Below are 13,630 nucleotides of genomic sequence, written 5' to 3'. Positions count from 1 at the left end.
ACTTAAAACATCAGCGTTAGGGATGGTTACAATTTTAAAAGCCATAATTTAATTTAACATTTACTGGTCTAAACTGCAATATCTTTTGTTATATATTTTATTTTCTTATTTACAGAACATGACAAAATTTAAATTTTTTTTAATTGAAATAAACCATCACACAAACTCATTATAAAAATTGTCTGATTTTGCTACGATGTTTAGAAGTTTAATAGTGTTAAAATTAAGTTTTTCATAATTTCTGAATGTTAAAATGAGCATAAGGTGAAACAATTCCTGTCCTATACAACTATTTCCTAATATTTCTTTTAATTTCTTTTTTTTTTATTGCTATTTTTTCCCAGAACAAGCTCAAGTGTTTCACACAGCTGAAGAGTGTCAGACTCGACATGTGATCCTTAATTGATATTCTCATGAATAGAGTTCAGCATGCATACGTTGGGGCTTTCCCCATTGGTAACCATAGAGACCCGATGTCATCAGCCCAGCACATCCCATAGGGCAGAGCTGTCGATCTATTTCCGATACTCGAGCGCTTCTCATACTCATGTATAGGACTCTGATTTGTGGTGGCACACAAAGCCCAGAAACATTTCACCTGAGAAAAAGTCCCCCACTCCCTTGCTCAGGGCGCTGCACCCCGGGACAGACTTGTGGTTAATGCCTGACAATTCCAGAGCAATAGAAACCTGGACTGACACTTCAAAAGCTCAAATCTCAGGTTGCTGTCTTCAACGCATTCAAATGTCACACACCTTCGCTGCTTGCCCATTGTGTGGAAGATACAAGATACTACGCGCTCGTGGTTGGGAGAGAGGACAGCAAGGGCCATTGGCAGTCTGGACTTGCAGAGGAGTCACCGCAGTAGCCATTTCTTCTCAGAGAAAGAGCCTCCTCTCTGAGGAAGCTGACTTTGACTTTGCTTCCTAACCTCTAAAAGGACTAGAATCATTGGAGTAAGAGCACGATGGCCTTCCCACACAATGCTGCATTAGAGGTGAACGTTGCAAGTGAAAAGTACCATGACATTGCAAACATCAAGTTTATTTCCCAAACCTGTGGTGAGGAAGTAACTCTATTTAACTCTATAGAGCTCTTCTAAAATTTCTTACCAAAAAGGTCTGAATATAATAAATAAAATTAAAAATTTCAAGTCAGTATTCTATTCAAATGTATTTATAGCACTGGAAATAACATGAAATTGCTAAAACTCACATGATAGGAGACCAGTTATGGTAATAAAATGCCTTTTTTTGCTGGTGGTGGTTGAGGAGAGACCCCTTTGGGTGTACGGCAATACACAATAAATGCGCTATATAAATGCATCATTCATTCATTCATTCATTCATTCATTCAAAAAATTATAAACCATGGATTTGAATTGGGACCGCTAATTGGTGACCTCAGCTTTATTGCATAATAACCTTTAGTTTTATAAAGGTACATTTAAGACTAATTAAGACCTTTTTAAGACCAAGTAATGAAAATTTGAGGATTAAATTGAAGGGAAGACAATAAGTCAAAATGTTATCATAATGTAAATGTCTATAGGGAACACACAATGAGTTAAATTAGCAATATTTCCAACCAATCTCTATTACTTTTTAATTAATTGTACAGAAAGAAAAAAATAGCTAGACCATGCGGTAGAATATTTAAATAACTTTTACTGTCCCTTCTGTCACACTGCAAAGAAATCACTAGGGCTGTCCTCGACTAAAGATTTTTCTGGTCGACTAGTAGTCGTTCATTTTAATGAACGCATGTTTATATTAATAAACCCTATAATTAATAATAATGAGCCTTTAATTGCCTATAGCCTATCAGCGCTCAAGAGCACATAAAGCTTGCCACAAAGCACTGGCAGAAGTAATGATTATGAATACGTTAGGAAAAAAACTGCAAGAAGACTGCCTTAACATTATAGTAATTCATTGATAAGTGTTTTCTGTATTTTCGTCTGCAGAGATGACACTGACTCATCATTTCCATAGTGGACGTGCATATATTGCATAATCTAAAAATATTTGTTTTCCTTATGAATTGGTTCATTTAAAAGTAGACATTTTCTATTGATATATTTTTCATGTCTGTGAGGCAAACACAGAGTTTGTTCATTTTTTTTTTTTTTGACGCGCTCAAGTTCACAGAGACCTAGACGGCAGAAAGCGCACGCTCTTTGCTTTTATTATTTTACAAAAGCACAACGTTTTGTTGTAATTGTGAGTGCACACAAATAAAAGTTTTAGACCTGTCTAAAAGTAGACAGATTCGAAAGATGCATTACTTTTATCTGTATGAGCAAAAATGATGGAGTAGGCTATTTTAAGTTAAATGCCAATGATACCAGCAACACCTCCAAGTTAACTGTCATGCAGTGAGCACGCTACTGTTCAACTTCCACACGCCACGCAAACACTTCAATAGCGAATATTTTTCTAGGTTAATGTTAAAGAGAGCGGCCACGTAATGTTGCTGCTACTTACATGTTTCAGATGATAAGCCACATTTGAGGTCAAATGCCGGACTGATGGCAGCTCACTCAGGGCGGGTCTAAAGTAAAATGTTAGTGTCAATCAACAATTATGGGAGGGGCCTGGGTCCGTATGACGTCACACAGCCAAGAATCTGAAAATGGCTTGATTTGAAAAAGGGGATATTATTTATCTGGATTTAAAAAAAAAACACTGGATTTTTATCATTATGGGTGGTTGTGAACGCACACTGCCAACACACATTTCAGTTCAAACAACATGTAAACATGAATTTTGCATCTGATGACCCCTTTAAGATACGAAAAATGGGCTCAGAAATATCAACTTAATTCAAAGGGAAAACAAGTTTTCATAGCTTATTAATAGATATTTGTTCTTGTTTTAAGCATAAAGTCATTTCATTTGGTTACATTTTTCAAGAATTCATTCCTGTAAATATATCCTGATTTATGTATGTTTAGATATTAGCATTAGAAAACAAAAACACTGAGGATGATATTTATTTTTTTGCAATGCAAGCAGAATTTAATGCAATAACTTTATGAATTGAATATTTTCTGCTCTGATTTATGACCTTTTTAAGATCTTAATTTGTTGAAGAGCGAATTAAGGCTGTTTAAGACCTGCAGAAACCCTGCTTGTGAAACAGAATTGAAAAATTCTTCATTTTTCTTTGATCTACCCCTTTATTTCTCTCAAAAAGTAATCAGATTACGTGATCTACATTACGTCTACCACAGAACAGTTTGTGCCTTTAACGAACTACATTTAAATTAGCAGATACACTGGTTTTATCCTGAAAACCACATTGGGAGCCTTACTGACCAGAATGCAATTTCTGTATCAGCTTTTTTGTGAGATTAGTTTAAACATGGATAAAAGCCAGTCTTAATCGGCTCGGATATAACACATTGCAATACTGCACAGCCAGAGTCTTCCTCTGCTAGTCTGCACTGAAAAACGTGTGCACGCGTGCGCACGTATACGTCCACACACTCCAGAAGAATATGGAACAGAGCTGATGGCCAGCGGTAAGGACCGAGGCATGTTCCCAACTGCTGGATGAAAAGAGAAAGTTCATGTGTCGACACGCATACACAAACAGACACGCACACAGCTGCTGTGGAGGATGCTGGTGGTATGCTGAAGCAGAACTTCACATGTGTGTTTGTGCCTGTGTGTGTGAGAGAGCAGCAGCAGTTGCTCCGGCGATGTGGATGCAGTGCCGTGCAGAAGTTCTCCCTCAGTTAGCCGGCTGTGGTGATCTTGTGCAGACGGTGCAACACAGAGGCAGATGTTTCCTTCATTGAGTCGTTGTGCACCGCCAAACAGGGTGCTGTAAAACAATGTTTGTGTGCACGAGCTTGTATGTGTTTTCTATATGTCTGTCTTGCATCAAGTTACCAAATCAGCAGTACACGGCCAACCAGACACCCTCATGGGATTGCACAAGTCAATATTGTCCTGTCAAAACTCCACATGCCATTCAACCAATAAAAATAGCAATGAAAATGTTTTATAGCAAAGGGTTTTTGATTTGATAAATGTGTTTTCATCACCCTGTTTTTATGCACATTTTGAAGTATCGCATCAGAATCAAGTAATAGAAACCCCAAATTAAAAAAATGAATAAATAAATAGCTCGCTTGAGGTGGTTTTTGACTTGTATGAAAAAGAGTTGATGCCCATAATAATAGGAATAATATTATGAAAAATAAATTCATCCATGCGCATCAAAAAAGTAATGTAATTTTGCATTATGTGGTTTTTGACTTGTGCGAAAAAGGGTTAATGCAAATGATGGGAGATGGAAACGCATTTGCCGAATAAAGTCCTCCATGCGCATTAAAAAAGTCATGTGACTTTGCACCATGGGACAGCATAACCTGACTAGCAGACTGATCTTGTTGCACAGCATCTGAAATGTTGTTATGGTTATTCTTAAATGCCTGAGCAAAGTCTTTCTGTATAATTGCCTCCCAGAACAACACAACTGCGTTCCTAAACAGTAAGCATCCGCCTCCGAAGGCAATTGTGTTTCGTCTGCTTGCTCTGAGGTGCAAGTCATGTATTACATATGAAGATTATTACATTCAGTGGCTTCTCCTACTTTTCTTTGTGATATTTATTGCCAGTTTATCAGGAAGTGTTGATTGTTCTCTTTGACTTGTTGGATGGAAACGGTGCTTATTCGCAAATGTTTTATGTGATAATACAATTTTGCACACAAGTTAAATTCACAACTTTGGATGGAAACCCAGCTAATGATAAAAAAGACAAGGCAAAAATTAGCATCGTGACAGTATTTAAATTAATCTCATTCAGAAAACATGAGAAAAAAACAATGGCTCATATTACATATTAATAATGCACTAAGAGAAACAAAAAAAAAATTTTTTTTTACATATAACACAATCATAATCAATAATCTGTGAACTACAGCTGATGGGTGAATGAACACCAGTAAACTGAAGTGCATCCTGTATGAAATTATTAACATATATTCACAATATAAATGTACATTTATTTAACTTATATATCTACACGTGCACGTCCTTCAACTCAGATATGGTTCAACATGGTGGGAAAAAAAAAACATTTATACAGGATGGTGCAATAATATCAGAGTTTATTACCTGGGTAAATCTTGTGGAACACTTGGAAAATTTCAACCAAGAAAAAATGCAGCTGGATCTCAAAATATCCCATATACAGCCTTAAACCCTTAAACCCTGTAGGGAAATCATGCCAACCCTATGAAGAACCAGGCGTTTTCTCTAGCATATTTAATGGAGGACGAAGTGATCCAGGCTGGCCTCCAAATCTGACATTTAAAACAGTACCAGCAATGACACACAATCTAATGAGACAGATGGGTCCAATAAGCGGGAGATTGGGTGGCATGTCTGAACCGCAGGGAGAACTGACCGCAAGGAAAGACGTGCTAAAGCGTTCCAGGAGAACGTGTAGCCGGGGTGGAGAGGGGTTTTAGAAACTGTGGCTCCAGCACAGAGCTCAACTGGAGCTCAGTTGCAGCCGGCAGCTGCAGAGACCCGACCCCAGGAACTGAAAAGAGTGCAAGTGCAAATATTCATGTCAAAAGTGTCAAGTCATTCTCACCAGAGGTTTCTCTTTTAAATGACACACATGCACACACATTCACACATGCACACACACCCCGTTATACTAGCTTTATAAAAATTAATAGGAACATTTATAATCCAAATTCACCAAAAGACAACTATAACATGTTTATTCCCTACATGCTTCAATATAAATTGCTGTTTTGCTTTACTTTAAAACTGTAGCTTGTCACACTATAACCACTACTTGTTGGAAAAAATAACTCGTTACTGTAAAATGAGCTACTGTCATGCATGTAAGCTACTTTTAGTTTGCGACTTTCTCAACACTGTCAAAGACACACAACTTCAGAGTTCTAACATGAACTCCTGGATTGGCAGATTAAAGCGGCACCATCTTTAGTACAATCCAAACAAGTGACTTCAGTCCAAGCAAGAGTTTATACTGTTCTCATTGGCATCCAGACAGAGGAACTGGCAAAGCACTTTAAGCCATATGTTCCACTGTTCATAATTACCTCTGTGTCTATACTGAATTTATTTCATACGGTTACAGACAACCTCCATTTCAGGATATACAGAGAATTATTGTATAAGAAAAGAGGTAAGAGTAAATTAAAGGAGGTTTAGTAATGAATGGGATTTATAAATAGCATGGAAACCCCTCATGAGAACATTTACAGGAATTCAACTGTAATTCAGGTTTCAGTGGTTCAGCATGTTTAAGTATCAGATCATGTGTGATACTGAGAATCTTCACTGCTGTTGCTATTGGTACGATGGTTGGCCAATGTCTAGGTCAGTCTAAAGGTCAAAGAGTAAAAAAAAAAAAAAAAAAAAAGGGAAAAGATTTCCTTATAAAGTCAGATAAATAATAAAACTAGTATGTATATAATAATTTTTTTATATATATATTTAAATATAAAAAAATAAATAAAGCCTAAATATATCTATCTATCGATAGATAGATACATACATAGATAAATAGACAGATAGATTTTTTTTTTTACAAAAATTCTAACTTTAAAGGTTAAAAAAAGGAGTAAATAAATTCACAACATGAGAAAAATTAAGAACAGTTTCAAAAACAAAATAATAAAACATACATAAGTAAAATAAAACAATAAGAAAATATAAAATCAAAATGATAAGAATTGTGTAATTGAGTACATCCAGTACACCTCAAAACAACTCAGAAAAATAGCAAACAATTGTAAATAAATACATTCAAAATGATAATTAAATTCTGATTTTAAATATTTTAAAAATGAGTCAAAATATTCTGTATGCCTGAACTGTAAATATATGCAAGCACTGAACCTGAGCCAAGTCAAACATATCTAGCATTTTCTGAATGTGCAAGACATCTACTGTTGAAGGAGACATTAAAAGGCTGCAATGTCTGAATCTAAACTACCACAACAAACAAAATACATGCAGACCTGAGGTTCACAGCTTGTGCAAAGGAACAACTGAAAAAGCCATTGTCAGCAATACCCGCTCCTGGTAAGACGTGTCCCTATACACACACACACATGCATTATCACTTTACTGAAATAATGAGCCTTTAAAACAACACCCACCTCTGTGCTGTTACATGAAACTATCTGTATTTAGATACTTGTGGGAAATGTAGAAAAACTCAAAATGAAGGATACAGTGTGATAGGATACAGTGAAATTATTTGATGCCAGGCACAAACAAGAACGTAAAAACACAACAAACAAACAAAACTGAAGTGAAGTGCAGCACAAGTGTCAAATCATGAAAAAACTCCATGTTCATTGATTATAATTAATCATTTCTTTTCAGAACTGGCATTAGAGTTAAAGCCTTTGTAACCACAGAAACACATTTACTTTAAGGTCAACATCCTATAGGTATTAGCGGGTATGTTGGTATTTCAGGCCACAAAACATCATCACGTTACTAGCAAGTATTTCCTGGTTCATAGCAGACAACTTCCTATGTGTCCTTAAATGAAACAGAAACATTCAACCCTTGATGGATGCCAGAAAATAGCCAAATTCTTAAACAAACTGCTGTCATGTGTCATAGCAGGACATTTTTTAATAAAGAGTAGCTTGAAAAATCAAATACAATAGCTATAGAAGCTGCAGCGTCAGCAAAACCTTTAACCAGCACTTACTTGAATGTATGCACAAGCTTTGGCCTATATGAAATCCATGGCCACCTGCAAACCAAACAAAACAGAGAAACAAACAGTGATTACAGCGTTCTGTACGACTTCTTTCACAATCTAAACATGCTTCTGATGTTCTCGGCTGGCGCATGGGGCTTCACGGTTTGGTTATGGCACTAAACTGTACAGCCCAATGGACCATAGTGAACGTATCTTCTTTTTGGTGGAAAATCCATATCCTCCTCATACTAAAATTGTTGGAATTCCCCTAATGGTGGCCAGTTTCAGAGGAGAGAAACCCCACACTTTCAGACCAGACTGGTTTTGTTACGCTTAAGAGTCTGGAAAGTGGAAAAACTAAAAAAAAACAAAGAAGTTTCAGCACAGTTGAGAAATGTAATTCTGTATGAATTCAACACTGTGAATAAATAATAGATATGGAAAGAGTAGGTCGTTAAGAGTACAAGAAGAGTGACTCAAAACAACAACATTAAACCATCTCCAAAAGATTTAGATTTCATGCCGCCACAATTACTTGAGAGATGCACATTTTTTTCTTTTTCTTCTTCTTTTTGTTTTCAAAAAACAAAAACAAAATGCATTTGAACCCTAAGCTGAAAATCCGTGAAAACAGAATGTTTTATCACTGAATACATGGATGGAGCCACACAATAAAGACAAAGCTCAAACTCACCAAAAAGTTGTGCCACTTTAGCACAAAAACTTGCATTATAGACCCTGTTTACACAGATATTCAACTCAATCTCCAATTAAACAATTACAAGCTGACAGCTGAAATAAATAGCTATTTATAACCGCTATCATTATCTATAGCGCCTACTGTTATTTTCTTCTAAAACTGTATGTATGCAGCACCCTGCCCTATTTGATTTCTATTCACAAGCTTGCGATTAGATTCGATTCGATTACATTTTTGATTTGACTCAATTCAATATTGATTATTTTGAATATAGCCTATATCAGGTACAGCACATGGTAAATTTTCTCAAGGAAAAAAAATCTTTCAACTAATGCTGTGAAATATACATGAGAGTCAGCTACTACATTACAATATTGGGGTTTAAAATTGGTCCGACGCTAAAGTGCCCTTGTGGTACCGCCAGGGCACCTCCAATCAGGGGGGCATTTGGATTTCCATGGGGAAATTACGTTATGTGTGTGTGTGCTTCCTGTGGGAAGCGTGCAATCTGTGATCGGTGCAGTTGCTAACGCTGCTAAAGCGTGCAATCACTTTCTTATGCGCAATGTTTTAACGGTTTCACTTTCGAAATCAATCACGTTCTGCAAGGAAGGGAGAGGATGGAAAGTGGGGGGCCTTGCGGTCCGGTCTGTGCGATATGAACGATATCGTGGACGTTAAAATCAGTACCGCCGCTCCCTATATGCAGAGTAGGCCTACACAGTTTGCGTAGGGCACCAACTCCCGGGGGGGCAGTTGTAAAAAAAAAAAAAAAAACCAGTGATGCCGCATCCGCGACCGCTCACACCTCATGTTTGTGGCTGAATGCAGATAATCATAATTGACTGACAACTATGCCCGTGAAAAGACATCAGTAATCCGGCACCGAAAAAAAAAAAGATGAAAACGAAGCAACGCACGTTACTTTTTTTTGTTTGTGGTTATAAACAGATCTAAGCCAACAACAGCCTTTAAAATGACTAAAAATGCATTATATAAAAACAATGAGGCAACCCTGCTGAAAAACAAACAAACAATATAGACCATCAGAAAATTCTAACACCATCACAAATGAATCACAAATGCCATTACAAACTATCAACTTTTAACCATTAAAACCATTACAAAAATGGTTTTCTGTAGTGTGTTTTGGGACATATTCCATTAGGATTTATTGGTTTTAACAAGCCACCAATAGAAGGTGACCAATTACCAGTAGAGACCAACAGAGTCCATTATGTTTCCATTAAAACCAATACAAGTCCTATTATAACCAGTAAACAATTACAAATTTTGTGATGGTGTGTATTGTTTTTTTCAACATTACATGTTATTAAAATGCCTGTAAAGGGAGCCAAAGGCCTGGTCATTGCTGCTGTTACACTTACAGGACGATCATATCCTTTGGCTATTGACCAAACATTTAATTCAAATATCCACTTAATCTTTTTGCTATAGATGACACAGCCTCTATAATTTCTTCAACAAAAAACATGTGGACATCACAACCCTTACAAAAAATTAATTAAACTGCTTAATTTTCTTTTGCGTGATTTCTGAACGCTTGAAACCATAAAATCAATCAGACAACTTATTATTGCTATAGGTAACTGTCTAGAGCTACAATTGTAATTTGTAAATAATACAATTTAATTACAATTTATATATTGATTTACTTTTATATTTTATTAAAGTTCTATTTTGACCCCTATGGTAGCTGTTTTTTTTTTTACTTCCATAATATTTGATGGAGGGGGCACAACGCTAAAATCCTGCTTAGGGCACCCATTTGGCCAGCAGCGGCCCTGATAAAAATGTCTCCACGATCTGCTTTTGAAGAAATATCGTTGTATTTTGCTGCAGCGCACATCAGCTGCCGTTAACACATTATTTGTAATGTGTATCTTTGTTCTCATTTTTAGTAACAAAGACAAAATGACAACGATTTTTATCTTCACCCACTTTGGCCTAAATATCTGCCATACTTTTTTTAAATTTTGTTACCTTGAAAGGCTTTGTCTTTATATAGGGAAATTAGTTTGGCTGTAATGCTCAAACAGCTTGCAAAATAGAAAAACTAACATGACAAAGAATCGTGATGCCCCTAACTGAGCGGGAACCCAAACTCTTTCTTTTAACATACCTTCAGACGTTCATTCATGTCTATTTAATGCTGAAAAAGCTGAGGAGATGAAAAGTAGCAAAGTTCAAAGCTTATTGTGATTTATTGGATGGGAGGTGCACTACAATATTCCGTTCATTAAATGAAAACAGGCTAGATATCAATATTGATTCATAAAAATGAGCCTCGAATAAAATTGAGAAATCGATATGTAGCCCTAGTAAGCAGTACTAGTAAGCATCTCTCTTCCAGCTAACAGAGAAGCTAACGTTCTCTCAAAGTGAATAAAATTTGAGAGAATGTTAAATAGAATCTTCATTTAAAGTTATATGGTCTTTAAAAACATTCTGAAAATGCTAACACAAAAACGTTGTTTATATATCCTGCAGCTGAACATTCAAAAGTAATGTTCACATAATGATTGCTAAAATATACCGTTCCCTTAGCAGTTTCTCTAATATTTGCATAATCAAGAAAAAATGTTCAGAGAAGTAATTAGTAAAATGTTCTTAGAACATATTTTTGATAACTGGGTTCAGCACATTGGTTGATTGACAGGTGTGCAGACAGTTTTTCAGTGCTGTCTGGGACCCATCAAGACTAATTAGTCCAGCTCACCTGGGAGGAATGGAAAGAAAGTAGGCAGGAAAGAGCAAATGTGAGAGTCCCAGCACACGAAGAAGAAATAAGGGGCGAGGGGGAACCGGTCGCATCCCTAAAGCTACTGAGATGTGAAGTTGTCAAAACACATATTTCAATGTGAACAAAGTGAGCAAGGAGTATGCATACAAAAGCGTGTGAATGGGCAGATGTCTGGAGCAGATCCCAGGCTTCAGACTCTCAGGAAACTCAGGAGATAAATGATGTGAGACTAAAGTTCTTCCATTGTTCCTTTTGCATTTAGAAGCAGTGCTATTATCACCCCAAAAAATGTCTTTGAAACTTGAGTACTTAGTGTGTATGTGCCATTGAAGGGGGCTTTCAATGAAACCACCTGATTTGATAGTGAAAAGACAGATGAAGACCATTTCCTTTCTCATTTATACATAACACAGGTGGTCAATTGTGAAAAGAGAATTGTTATTGATTCAATACTGAATCAAGTTCAGGTGCTAATGTGGTTGAAAAAAAAAACTAAGTTGTGTTTTGGATGTTACCAGTCGACAGCATTATGAGGCATAATAGTTTGGACTTATCCATAGTTTTTTAAATAATAATAATAATAATAATAATAATAAAAGTTTACATATACTGCAATACATAAATAAAAAACTGTAAATAAAGCAGAGATTATTGGAGTAGGTTTATAACAAAAAAAAGTCTTTCTACTTCAGATTTTTTAAATGTAATTGTAATTTCTGAGTGTTTTAATTCTAAGGCACTTACATTGGAAGTAGTGAAACTTATAATTTTAGTAAAACACATACATTAATTCTGTGGTAATCAACATTATGCCACAAATGCTGTCCATTAAGCTTAACTACGACAGAACCCTGGGATATACCTTCAACTAGCTGATCCAGAAAGCCTTCTTAGATCGACCATTTCAAGCATGTTAATTGACTCTGTAAGGATATTACTGTCCCCTGTAAGGGACTGTCAATTGTACAGAAGCGTATATGTGGTTTTTGTTTCATGTAGCACCGCTGTAGGTGTGGCGTAAGTGCGTGTTTCTGCCTGAGTGCTGACTTAGCGCTGTAATATCCACACCCTCCTGTTACAGCAGATTGCATGATATATGGGGTTCCCACAGTCTGCGCACCGCAAGAGATGACCTTCTGATAGATGTAAATGTTACTCTGTTGGTTAATGAAGCTTAAAACACAATGCATGATGCAGGTTTTTTTTTTTTTTTACTTCTTGCTACACTACTGTGGTGTGATGTGCATACGTGTGACTGCTGACTCATGCTTTTTGCTTGAGAAAAGCAGCATCTAGTTGCAGCAGCAGAGAATGTGACTGAAGGTTCTCTCACAACAAAGTTGGTCATCAACATTTGCTGTTTTTTTGTTAAGGACGGGTATCAATCCTTGGTTTGATTCCAACAGTGCTTAGTGATTCTGGTTCATTATTAATTCATTGAAGAAGCAATCATTTTTCTTAAATTATTTAAATTGGTGTGCATATACAGGTGCATCTCAAAAAATTAGAATATCGTGATTTAGTTCTTTTTTTTGTAACTTATTTCAAAAAGTTAAACTTTCATATATTCTAGATTAATTACATGTAAAGTAAAACAATTTTAATTTTGATGATCCATGCATTTATGGCCTCAAGGTTAGATTATTGTAATGCTTTATTGGGTGGTTGTTCTGCACGCTTGATAAACAAACTCCAGATGGTCCAAAATGCAGCAGCTAGAGTTCTTACTAGAACCAGGAAGTATGACCACATTAGCCCAGTTCTGTCAACAATGCACTGGCTCCCTATTTAACATCGGATTTTAAAATCTTGTTAATTGCTTATAAAGCCCTGAATGGTTTAGCTCCTCAGTGCTTGAGCGAGCTCTTATCGCATTATAGTCATCCATGTCTACTGCGTTCTCAAAACTCTGGCCATTTGATAATACCTAGAATATCAAAATCAACTGCGGGCGGCAGATCCTTTTCCTATTTAGCGCCCAAACTCTGGATCAATCTGCCTAACACTGTTCGGGAGGCAGACACACTCATTAAAGACCCATCTCTTTAACCTGGTGTACACATAACACACTACGCTTCTAATATTCAAATCCGTTAAAGGATTGTTAGGCTGCAACCGGATTAGGTCAACCGGAACCAGGAACACTTCCCATAACACCCGATATACTTGTTAAATTGTAAGAAGAATGTCATCTACGCTAATAGTAGTCTTTCTTTCTTATTCTTATTTCTTTCTTATATCACCGTAGCCACCCAGATCCAGACTGTATCCAGATCAGATGGTCACTGCAGTCACCTGATCCAGTCCGTATCCAGATCAGATGGTGGATCAGCACCCAGAGATGACCTCTACAGCCATGAATGTCAGCGGAGACCAGGACACCTAGATGAGCCCCAGAGACAGATCCCCAGTGAAGACCTCGTCACCTAGACAGCCATCGGGACA

General features: G+C 36.6%; 1 protein-coding gene across 2 annotated transcripts in view; it reads right to left on the bottom strand.

The window, feature by feature from the left end:
• Positions 1 to 13,630, bottom strand: part of LOC306867060 (G1/S-specific cyclin-D2-like) — a 160,515-nt gene that overhangs the window by 52,883 nt on the left and 94,002 nt on the right. The window contains exon 2 of one of the 2 annotated variants that reach the window (XM_079412526.1): positions 7,728 to 7,772. The exons of the other annotated variant lie outside the window; for it this stretch is intronic. The gene's annotated coding sequence lies outside the window, so the exon portion shown is untranslated. The remainder of the gene's footprint in view (positions 1 to 7,727; positions 7,773 to 13,630) is intronic. 2 annotated transcript variants of the gene reach the window in all.

This window comes from Barbus barbus (genome assembly GCF_936440315.1).
Source record: "Barbus barbus genome assembly, chromosome: 48".
Lineage (NCBI taxonomy): Eukaryota > Metazoa > Chordata > Actinopteri > Cypriniformes > Cyprinidae > Barbus > Barbus barbus.
This window is presented reverse-complemented; position numbering and strand designations above follow the sequence as displayed.